At 38.6% G+C, this 10123-nt stretch overlaps 1 pseudogene; it reads left to right on the forward strand.

Annotated features, from left to right (window-relative positions):
• The first annotated feature begins 7176 nt into the window (after window positions 1-7176).
• On the forward strand, window positions 7177-8312 carry LOC123926692 (annotated as a pseudogene).
• Window positions 8313-10123: the final 1811 nt, after the last annotated feature.

A 10123-nucleotide genomic window follows, 5' to 3' on the forward strand; every position in this document is an offset into this window, starting at 1 on the left:
CATATGGTTTCATTTATTTGTGGAGCATAACAAAGAACATGGAGGACATGGGGAGATGGTGAGAAGGGAGATGTGGGAAACTGGAAGGGGAGATGAACCATGAGAAGCTATGGACTCTGAAAAACAACCTGAAGGTTTTGAAGGGGCGGGGGGTGGGAGATTGGGGAACCAGGTGGAGGGTAATAGAGAGGGCACGTATTGCATGGATCACTGGGTGTGGTGCATAAACAATGAGTACTGTTATGCTGAAAATAAATAAATTAATTTAAAAAAAAAAAGATACCAGAGAGCTTATCTCTCCAACCAGCACAAAGAGTAGATCATATGCACACACAGGGAGATGGCACCAGCTTAACAAGCCACAAGAAGAGGCTTCATAATGAAACCTATTTTACTGGCCCCTTAACCTTGGACCTCCCAACCTTGAACTGAGAAATAAATTGATGTTGTTTAAGTTATCCAGTTTACAGTATTTTGTTATGGCAGCTTGAGCTGACTAATACAAGAACCTAGTATTTTCTAAGCATTGCAATAGACAATGGGGTACCAATAACAGTAAGAGACACCAAGTTCTCACTGTAGTAGCATGTACACAGAATGTTGCTTAAGGCCATGAATGCAGATGAGATCACCTACAAAGAAATTTTATATAAAGAAGAAAAGAAGGTAAATAGAACAAAGGAAGGAGGAGAGGAGAAGAGTGGAGAAGGGAAGAGAGAGAGAGAGAAAGAGAGAGAGAGAGAAGAATGACTTATACGACTCCAAAGTTTAAAGTTCAAGCACATGAGGAAGAACCAGCAAAGACTCAGCCCATGGCTGGGACTATGATGTCAAGGGACATTAACTAGAAAAAAGGTGGCAACGAACAATTAAATCAACTGCTGATGTGAGATCAAGTAACTGGAAGGCAGAAAGTGTTCTTTCCTTTGGCCACTGGAAGTTATCATTAATCTTGACAAGAGTAGTTGTGGAGCTTGAGAATGTGTCTCAGATCAAAGTGGACTTAAAAGGGCAGTGAAGAAGCAAATACAGAATGCCTACACTTCCTTTTTAAGAAGTATTGATGGGAAAGGGAACGTGGGGGATAATGTAAGAAAGAAGACATACAATTTTAAGATATAATCATGTTCATATGAAAATGAAAAAATCTAACAAAGGAGAAGTTTGATAATGCAGAAAAGAGAGGAAACAATTTAAAGAATGAAGTCCATGAGTAAGCAAAAGCAGAAAGGTGACATTTACCTTTGATAGGAGCCAGAGGAAAAAAATATATATATATATAAAATATATATATATATATATTTTATATATATAGAGAGAGAGGAAGACAGTGGAGACAGATGTAGGCAAGGCTACAAGTTTGGGAGATGGAGTGAGAAGATGCAGTTTCCAACTGGTGGCTTTTATTTTCTCAACAAAGTATAGTAATTTAATATATATTTTCACGCTTTCCTACTCCCAACTTGCTGCAAATAAACCACTTAGGCATCCATCAGCAACCACAGGATCATAATTTAGTACTGTTACAGCTTCAAAGAGAAAGAAAAAATTAACATTTAAATGTTTTAATATCCAAAAGTTGTTTCTGAAGCCCACACAAGAAAAAAAAACTACTACATTTGAAATCCAGAGGTTTTATTTTGAAAGATGCAGAACTTATCAAGATAAAAAAAAGAAAAGAAAATAAACAAGTAGGAGGAGAGGGAGAAAAATGGCTGAGAACTAAAAAGGAAAGTTCTGAAGGAAGAAAGATGGAGACTTTATGCTACAACAGTGATACATTGGAAAGATAACAGAGGAATGCTCTGGCTCATCCCAGGATGAGGCTAGATGACAGTGCCCTGGGCCATGAGGCATAAGAGAAAGGGGTAAGAGCTAATGTCTTTGGGTGGGTCAGTAGATACTGGGACATAGAACAAGAACTGGTGTGTGGAGGGAGAGAGGGGCATATAAATGTGATCCCAGACCTTTATGAATACTGAGAGGCTGGACACACTGCCCAACCTGTGTCCTGAAGACATTCTTCACTAAGCTGAGTAGAGCTCTGGGTTAGATAAGAGTACAGGAATGTGTTTCCTTTCCAGGAAAGCTTGGGAAGGCAATCAGAATACGCCATCTGGGTGATGGTCATTAAGGAGCGTCCTTGATGTAATGAGCACTGGCTGTTATATGCAACCGATGAATCACTAAACTCTACCTCTGAAACTAATAATATACCACATGTTAATTGATTTAAATTTTTAAAAAAATATGCCATCCCAACGTTTGCCATTTCTGCATGGGAATTATTTTGAATTGAAGGCAACTGAAAATCACCAGACCTGGGAAAGCTCTCTTCCACTTTCTCCCTAAAGGCGGGGCAGAGATTTCCCTTTCTGATGGTATCTTTCTTCCCTCTCCCACACCAGGAAGACGGAGCTCAACTCTTACCACTGGAGATGGTGCCAACTTGAATCTCATTAGCAAATCTTAGTGAAATAACCCTTACTTTCCACGAATTTCCATCATATATTTACTTCAGCAGAAGTTAGCACTCCTAGAAGCCCAATCCCTTTATTTTGTATTGTCACTTCTCCACAGATTTGTCACTCTTCTTAAAACGGTATTTAAGCACATGGGCTTAATTGTTTCTTTGGGTTTTTCACTTTCTTTTCCGTGAGAATCCTGTCCAGATGTAAAATTAAAATATTAACATCAAATACAATTTGTATGTTTTTTCTCCTGTTAATCTGTCCTTTGTTGGTTTAATTTGCATAGCCCTGGGTATTGAACCTAAGATGATAAAGAACAAAATTTTCCCCTCCCCTACACTTGGAATTTATGTGTTTATTGAAGAAAAGCAGAGAGGTCAGATGTGAAGCCTTATAAGTCTCTTAAAGGTGGGAAGATAGAAGAGTCTGGAAAAAATAGAGAAATACTGGAAGAGTTGCTCAGGCTACTGAGTGAGTGGAAGAACGATGAGGGTGAATAATCAACCATCCAGCTGATGGGGGTGAATAATAAACCATCCAACCAAAGCAAAAAGGAAAAGCCCTAACAGCCTAAGTAGCAACTGCTTTAGATGTTGCGTGTTGAAAGATGCAAATGTCTTTTTCCGGATGCTTGAGCATTCCTTGGCTAAAATCTTTAACTAGAACTTGATCATATGATAAGAGCAATTATTATTAGGGCACAGCACACCTCCATTCCTCATCTGGAAAAGTAAATGAACTTCTGGCTAGAAGTTGTCAGGGAAGAAATAAATGGTAAAGTCCTTCAAAGAGTTAGAATGGAACTCTTGAGTTTCTTCATTTGTACATCCTTGTAGAAGATTTATTTCATTACTCAATGAAAACAAAGCAATTTTCTTTCTGTTTTTGTTTACCTTTGGTGCACTTGGCATTTGACTACACATTTCTGGACTCTGAATCACAGCTTTTCAGGGATTTGATGTTAACCACTAAAGGGGTATGGAATGGTAAGCTAATTATAATTATGCTCCTTAATCCTGGTATTATACCATAATACGAAGATAAAATTATTATACCATAATAAGAAGATAAAAGGAAAAATAAGATCTATCTAAGCAATTGTTCAGTGAATTTTTTGAAAAGACACAATGTATATATTCTATACACATGAACTTCTTGACTAATTTTTAAACTTCCATTATTTTCTAACTTTATTTCAATAAAAAAGCTCTTTGAGATGAATGAAATATTTTCTAAATAAATACCTTCATCTTTCTCTTAATTTAAACTTTAGCATAATTTTAGTAAGTAATAATTGTTTTTCATTGAACAATAATCTCCCTAATTACTGACTTGAGCTCCAAATTATAAAATATAGAGGATGAAATTTTGAGAGAGGTAGTAGACAAAATTCTATAGGGAAGGAGATTATTACACACAGAACTCTTTTGGTAAAGCATTTCAACTGCCCTTATTTGAAAATAATCTATCCCTTTCTGAGATATCTCTTCCATTTGATGGACTTCCCACTTAAACATGGCTAAAGCAATTTCATTTGTGATTCTGGGTAAGATGTTGCAACTACCTTTGGGAAGTTTTCACTACAGTCTTAGAGAGAGAAAGAATCTGGGATGGTGGGAAGGGGTGGAGGGAAGGCAGGGACAGAAAAGCCCTGCTTATTTTTTGGCAAATCTCTCTTCCTTGTTGATTTATAAAGAGACAATCACTGCCAGCCTTAGGCTCTATCACTTCCGTTTTTTAGAACCTTAAGTAGGTTCCCAGGGCAAGATCTCCAATAACCTGAGTCAAAAAACATTCTCTCTTACTAGATGAAGTTGACAAGACCTAGAATAATTATATCTATTCACAAAACAAAATCAAGATGTTAGTCCAGTCTGCGGTGAGAAACCAGGTATCTAGCTACAGGCAAAGGCACAGTCATGAATCTCTAATAAAAACATAATGAAAAGAAAACAGGGCTCATTCACTGAAATATAGTAATCTCCATAAAGCCACCCCTTTATCTGGGAGGCACTCATCTAGTCTGGAACAAGAGTCACTAGGTGAGAGTAATTTGTTTAAAAAAAAAAGAATCACTATGGACTACTTGGATTCTTTGCCTAAAACAAAACAAAACAAAACAAAACAAAAAGTCTGTTTAACACCAACATTTTCCATTTGTTCTTTGGGATTATAAGAGACTATGCCCTTAATATTAAGAATATTTACACTGACCTGAGAATGAGTGAATGGAGTTCCAAAGCCTTATGGTTCCTTTAATAACTCCAGAAGGATTTACTGAACACCTACTTGGTGAGAAACATGATACCAGGTCTTGTAACACACATCAGAATATATTATGTTCTAACATATCCTCAGAGGATAATAAATAAACCTCATGAAATGCAACCACTTTTAGACTGTGATATGAGTGCAAAAAATGAGAGGGATTCCTTTTGGCTCACTTCAGAAGGGTGACCCCTGGGCAGATACACACACTAAAATCTTCCAAATAAAGGAAATGGCGAGATCCAAAGAGTAGAAAGGTAAGGGAAATTTTACTGGGAGGCAGGAGAGAAGGGTTCATTGGGAGCGTTATGAACATTGAGGCTGAAAAGTCAGGGAAGGTATAATGGAGGATTCTGACAGCTTCACTAAGGAATTTAGGACTTGCTTTTATTTTTAACTGCTGTCCTTTTCAGACCCTCTAACATGCTAATATGCATCGTGACTGTCTAAGAATACAGCATGCCATAATCTCAAATGTTTTGCTCATGAAAACTTGTATATGAGATGTAATGAGACCCTTGCCCATTCATTTCATACACTTAGAGAAACCCTGTTTTAGGGGAATTTGAAACTGCTTCACATTGAATGTGATAACATTAATATATATTAACAGAATCAGGCCAGCCTAAAAGGTATTTGGCTTTATACTTACTAGGGATGATCTAAAAATGGCTGAGTCCTAAATTGGAAGATAATTTAAAGTCCGTCTGGTGCTGTCAGAGCTATCTGACATTTCAACAGCCTCAAAGAAAACAAACAAAAAACAAACAAACAAACAAACAAAAACAAAAACAAAAAAACAAAAACAAGCGAGCAAACAAAACAAACAAATGGAAAGCCGCACTATTTCATTGTCCAGCCTCTGGTGACAGGAACTCAACCAAAGGAACATTTTCATCTTCAAACAGTTTATTATTTTGAACCCAAATCTACTTTTCCGAGCTCGCTAGGTCCTTTTGGGACAATCACTAAACGCCTAAATCTTCTCCTCCCCTAAAGCCCTTTATGCAGTTTGAAACAATTACCTCATCTCCCCTTAATTTCTCTTTTCCTAGTTCTTTCAATTGTGCATCATCTATAGCAAGTTTTTAGGCCCTCACCAGCATAGCCATTCCTCCCTCGCTCCCTGGGTACTCCAGGTTGTCTGTATGTCTCTTGACATGAGATAATTGACATGCATTCCTCCCAGTGTGGACTGTACTAAGATTTAACAGTCCAAATTCTGAACATTCCGCATCTATTATCACAGACAAAAGCCATTGGGGTTAACCTGAATTCATATGAAGTTATGATCCATTAAATTACTTAAATACTTTTCCAAAATAAACTTCAACTCAGCCCCATCTCCTCCAATTTCTTCCTATGTTGCTGCTCTTCAAGACTGTTAAACTTTATCTTTTACCACTAGCATATCCTTTTTTTTCTGGTATAATCTTTTTGATTCTGATTCTGCCAAGTCATTTTGATCTGCCAATTTGATCAGCAGTCTCCACCTGAGACTGGACAAAATATTAGATAGGAATGGGCCAAATACAAAACCTGGCAAGGGAACCAGACACTCCTGTTCATGATGTAATTAATCCATTGCTTAGTGAAATGTTATTTATCTACCAAAAGGGATCACCTACCCTACGTGAATTGTAAAAAAATAAGGTTCACCCAAATCTACTTATCCTACCTCTGCCCTATTGCGCCAAGAAAGGAAAGATAAAGGCGATAACATAGCTAGTTAAATATATGTGGCTAGCTCCTCCCTTGATACTACTCAGCTTTCAATAAGTCTCGGAAATTGTCTTTTCCTTTCTGAAAACTGGCACATCTTTCTGTAGAATTCTAACTTTTCTCTTATTCTCCATGACTTGGCAAAATTACTGATCGCATTTCTGCCATCTTGCCTCCATGTTTTCTTATTATCATGGGTCTTTCTCCACTTGGAGCAACAATATTTTTATTCTTAATCTGAATGGCAGTATTTTCTTTCTGTTGGAGCAGGAGATCTTAGCTGAGCATCATCTTTAAAACTAATGGTACTTACCCTGAAGGAAAAGAAAGATATATTCCCTTATCTCTCTTTCTCTGAGCAAGGGTTGCTCTGAGCAAAGGTTACTCATTGACATTTTGAATTAGATAATTCTTTATGGAGAGATGTCCTGCACAAAGCAAGATAATTTTTCTGGCCTTTACCTACAGATACTAGTAGCTATACCCCTAAGCAGTAACAATAAAAAAATGTCTCCAATCATTGCCAAATGTCCCATGTGTTGGGGGAAGGAGAGTGCTCTGGTTAGGAACTATAGCTCTGAGCTGAAGTTCGAAGAACTTTGCTTTCCCGCTGGTGCACCCCTTCGGAGCTGAGCCATTGCTGGTTCTTAGAGCTTGAAGGATACATTGGCCTTTTTATTTTAACAAAACTGAAGAAAACAAACAGGGCAACAGTATGGATGATTGTGAAGTTCTCAGCAAGAAAGCGATTGAGTTCAAACCACTAGTGTACGAACAGAGATACTACTTTGTTTAAAAACTTAGTGAATCAACATGGACACAAGAAGACTGCAGACTTGGGCATCAGGGACGCCACACTTGTATGGATGCTGAAATACCACCGCTGCGTTCAGTATCTTGTTGGAGTAGATATTGCTGCCAAACCCCTTGAATGGGGAGGGGGTAGCTTGTCTCCAGGAGTGGGGAGTTACACTATCCCTTGGGAACTAGATTTGACCATAACCTTGTATCATGGTTCTGCTGTACAAAAAGACTCCCGTTTGTGTGGATTTGACTTCATAACATGTACTGAATTGATAGAACACTTAGATTCTGAAGATCTGGCCAAGTTTCCTGAGGTTGTGTTTGAGTACTTTTCTCCGGGTATGGTTGTCATCAGCATCCCAAACTCTGAATTCAGTCCCCTATTTCCAGCATCAACCTTTAGAGATCCAGATCACAGATCTGAGTGGAAGAGAAAACAGTTTCAGATGTGGGCTTTGGATGTGGCAAAGCTCTACCATTACTCTCTAGAGTTTTCTGGTGTGGGGGATCCACCAGCAGGAACTGAGCATGTTGGATACTGCACCCAAACAGGGGTCTTCAGAAAAACAGAGCAAAGGCAACTGAATTGAGCATTTCAGAGCCAGAGGAACACGTTTATGAAGTTGTATATCTGAGTTTACAGCAAAGCAAATACTTCAGGTTTACTCTGAGTATTGAGGCGGTGAAAGCCATCGAGTTGATGAAAAGTCGATTTCTCTGGGGTCCAAGGAGAAAGGAGAGCGACCGTGTGGTACTGCTTGGCAGCTGCACCCCCCAGCATGGGTTAACAGAAGCTCAAAGAGCCAAAACAGAGCAGTCCCCCAAGCCGCACAATGTGGGAGAGAAGTTCTACATACCACTGGAAAGACTCCTCACTTACAGGAAGGTGAACCGCTTGGTGGCAGGCAGCACGGAGAAACTGCCCACGGTGCTCGCAGAGGGACTGTGGCTGAATGGAGATCAGACCGCCGCGCAGGGGAAGTTGGTTCACTACGTACACAGCAACTCTTCCATGAGGATTTTGTCAGCCCTGCGCTGGAGTCCTAAGTGAGGCAGCTTAGTTTGCAATTTTCTCTAACCGTGTGTTTTTTCACAGGCTTTTTGCAGGGTGGTGGAGGGCCTATAATGTGCTTTTTCATGTTTGTTAGACCATGTTGAATGTGACTTTAAAAAAAAAATTTAAAGCAAATTGGATTATCAAATAAAACCTTTTCGGGGTGGGAGAGGGGGGAAGAACTATAGATCTGACCAGAAGCAAAATGAAAAGAATGACCTTTTTGTCTATATTTTTTCTAATATGTACTCTTTTTATTAAATTTCATTAAAACTAGTTCAAAGAACAGAACAAAATTAAACTAGGAAAACATGCCTAGAATTCATTGTCATTGTCATCATCATCATAAACTATCATCATAATCATTATCATCATCACAAACCATCATCATCATTATCATCGTCATAAACCGTCATCATAAACCTGTTATGGCCTTAGAAGGCATGTGTTACAAAATCCAGATAGCAAACCTAAGGGCCAAGAAGTATCAATTATGCCTTAGTCCATTAGGGCAAGTGTAACAAATACCATAGACTAGGTGGCTTAAACAACAAATATTTATTTCTCACAGTCCCGGAGGCTGGGAAGTCCAAGATAAAGGAGTCAGTTGATTGTTTCCTAATGAGAAACTCTTCCTAGTCTGCAGACAGACACCCTCTTGCTGTGTCCTCTCATGGCAGAGAGGCCATCTCTCTCATGTCTCTTGTTACAAGGGCACTAATCCCATTCATGAGGGTTCCACCTTCATGACCTAATCACCTCTCAAGGCCCCACCTCCAAACACCATTACACTGGGAATTAGGGCTTCTGCATACGAATTTCGGAAGTGGACCAAACATTTAGTGCATAGCAAAGAGTAACCACAAGAATCGTGACTACAAAAGGATTAAAATGTGTTTCTCATGATATACATTTAGCTTCATGTATGGCTTTCAAAGGTCACATAAGTCTGCAAAATGTTTGGTTAAATTCCCTAACCCTCTCACCTATACCACCAACCTTGGCCCTCTTCTTTCCTTTCAATCCCAAAGACTTATCACTGTTCATTTCTCTTTCTAGTACCATTTCATAAAGAAAGACAGTGCTTATCCGTGGGATACAAAATGTCCCAAGGACACCAAGAAGAAAGAGAATACAAGTGAAACAGCAGCACAACCAGTCCCTTTCCCTGGGGATAACTTGTTGGAGTATCTATTGCCCCCTGGTGGTAAGATAATCTATCTCTTTCTGCTTTTATTTTGGACTTCTACTTAGTGGCTAGGACTTATTTTCAAGGCTGTTTTATATCAGCTCTGTCAAGAAGCCAGCAGGAGGATGTCATCTATTCTTTTCTTTTCTCAAGAAAAGGATCAAGCCAGAGTAAAGTGAGGCATTGCTCATTTTGGCAAATGGCTGCATTGATTTTCCACATTTCAAAAGGGGACGTGTTTGACACATTTTATCTTTGAATCAAGAACAGGGTTAAGGTCAATAGTTGATCCAATGTCTATGTTCTCATTTTTTAATTAAAAAATTAAAATTTAAAGTGCACTGACAAAACAGCACATTTCACAGGTCTCACTAAGTCAATTCTATTCTTTCTTTTAAAAACGTTCTAATAAATTGGAAAAAAATAATTAACGGCCATTGTTCCAACAGTGGTAAAGCTGAGCCTACCAAATATTAGATCAGTAAAAAATTCTTTGAGAGCTGACATCAAACTGACTCTTCTGCTGTTGTGTTATCATGGAATCTGCTCATGAAACAGAACTTGACATCTATATCTTGGGGGGTTAATTTGGGAGAAAAAAATCCTTTTTTTGTA

Source organism: Meles meles, chromosome 16, assembly GCF_922984935.1.
Source record: "Meles meles chromosome 16, mMelMel3.1 paternal haplotype, whole genome shotgun sequence".
Classification (NCBI taxonomy): Eukaryota; Metazoa; Chordata; class Mammalia; order Carnivora; family Mustelidae; genus Meles; species Meles meles.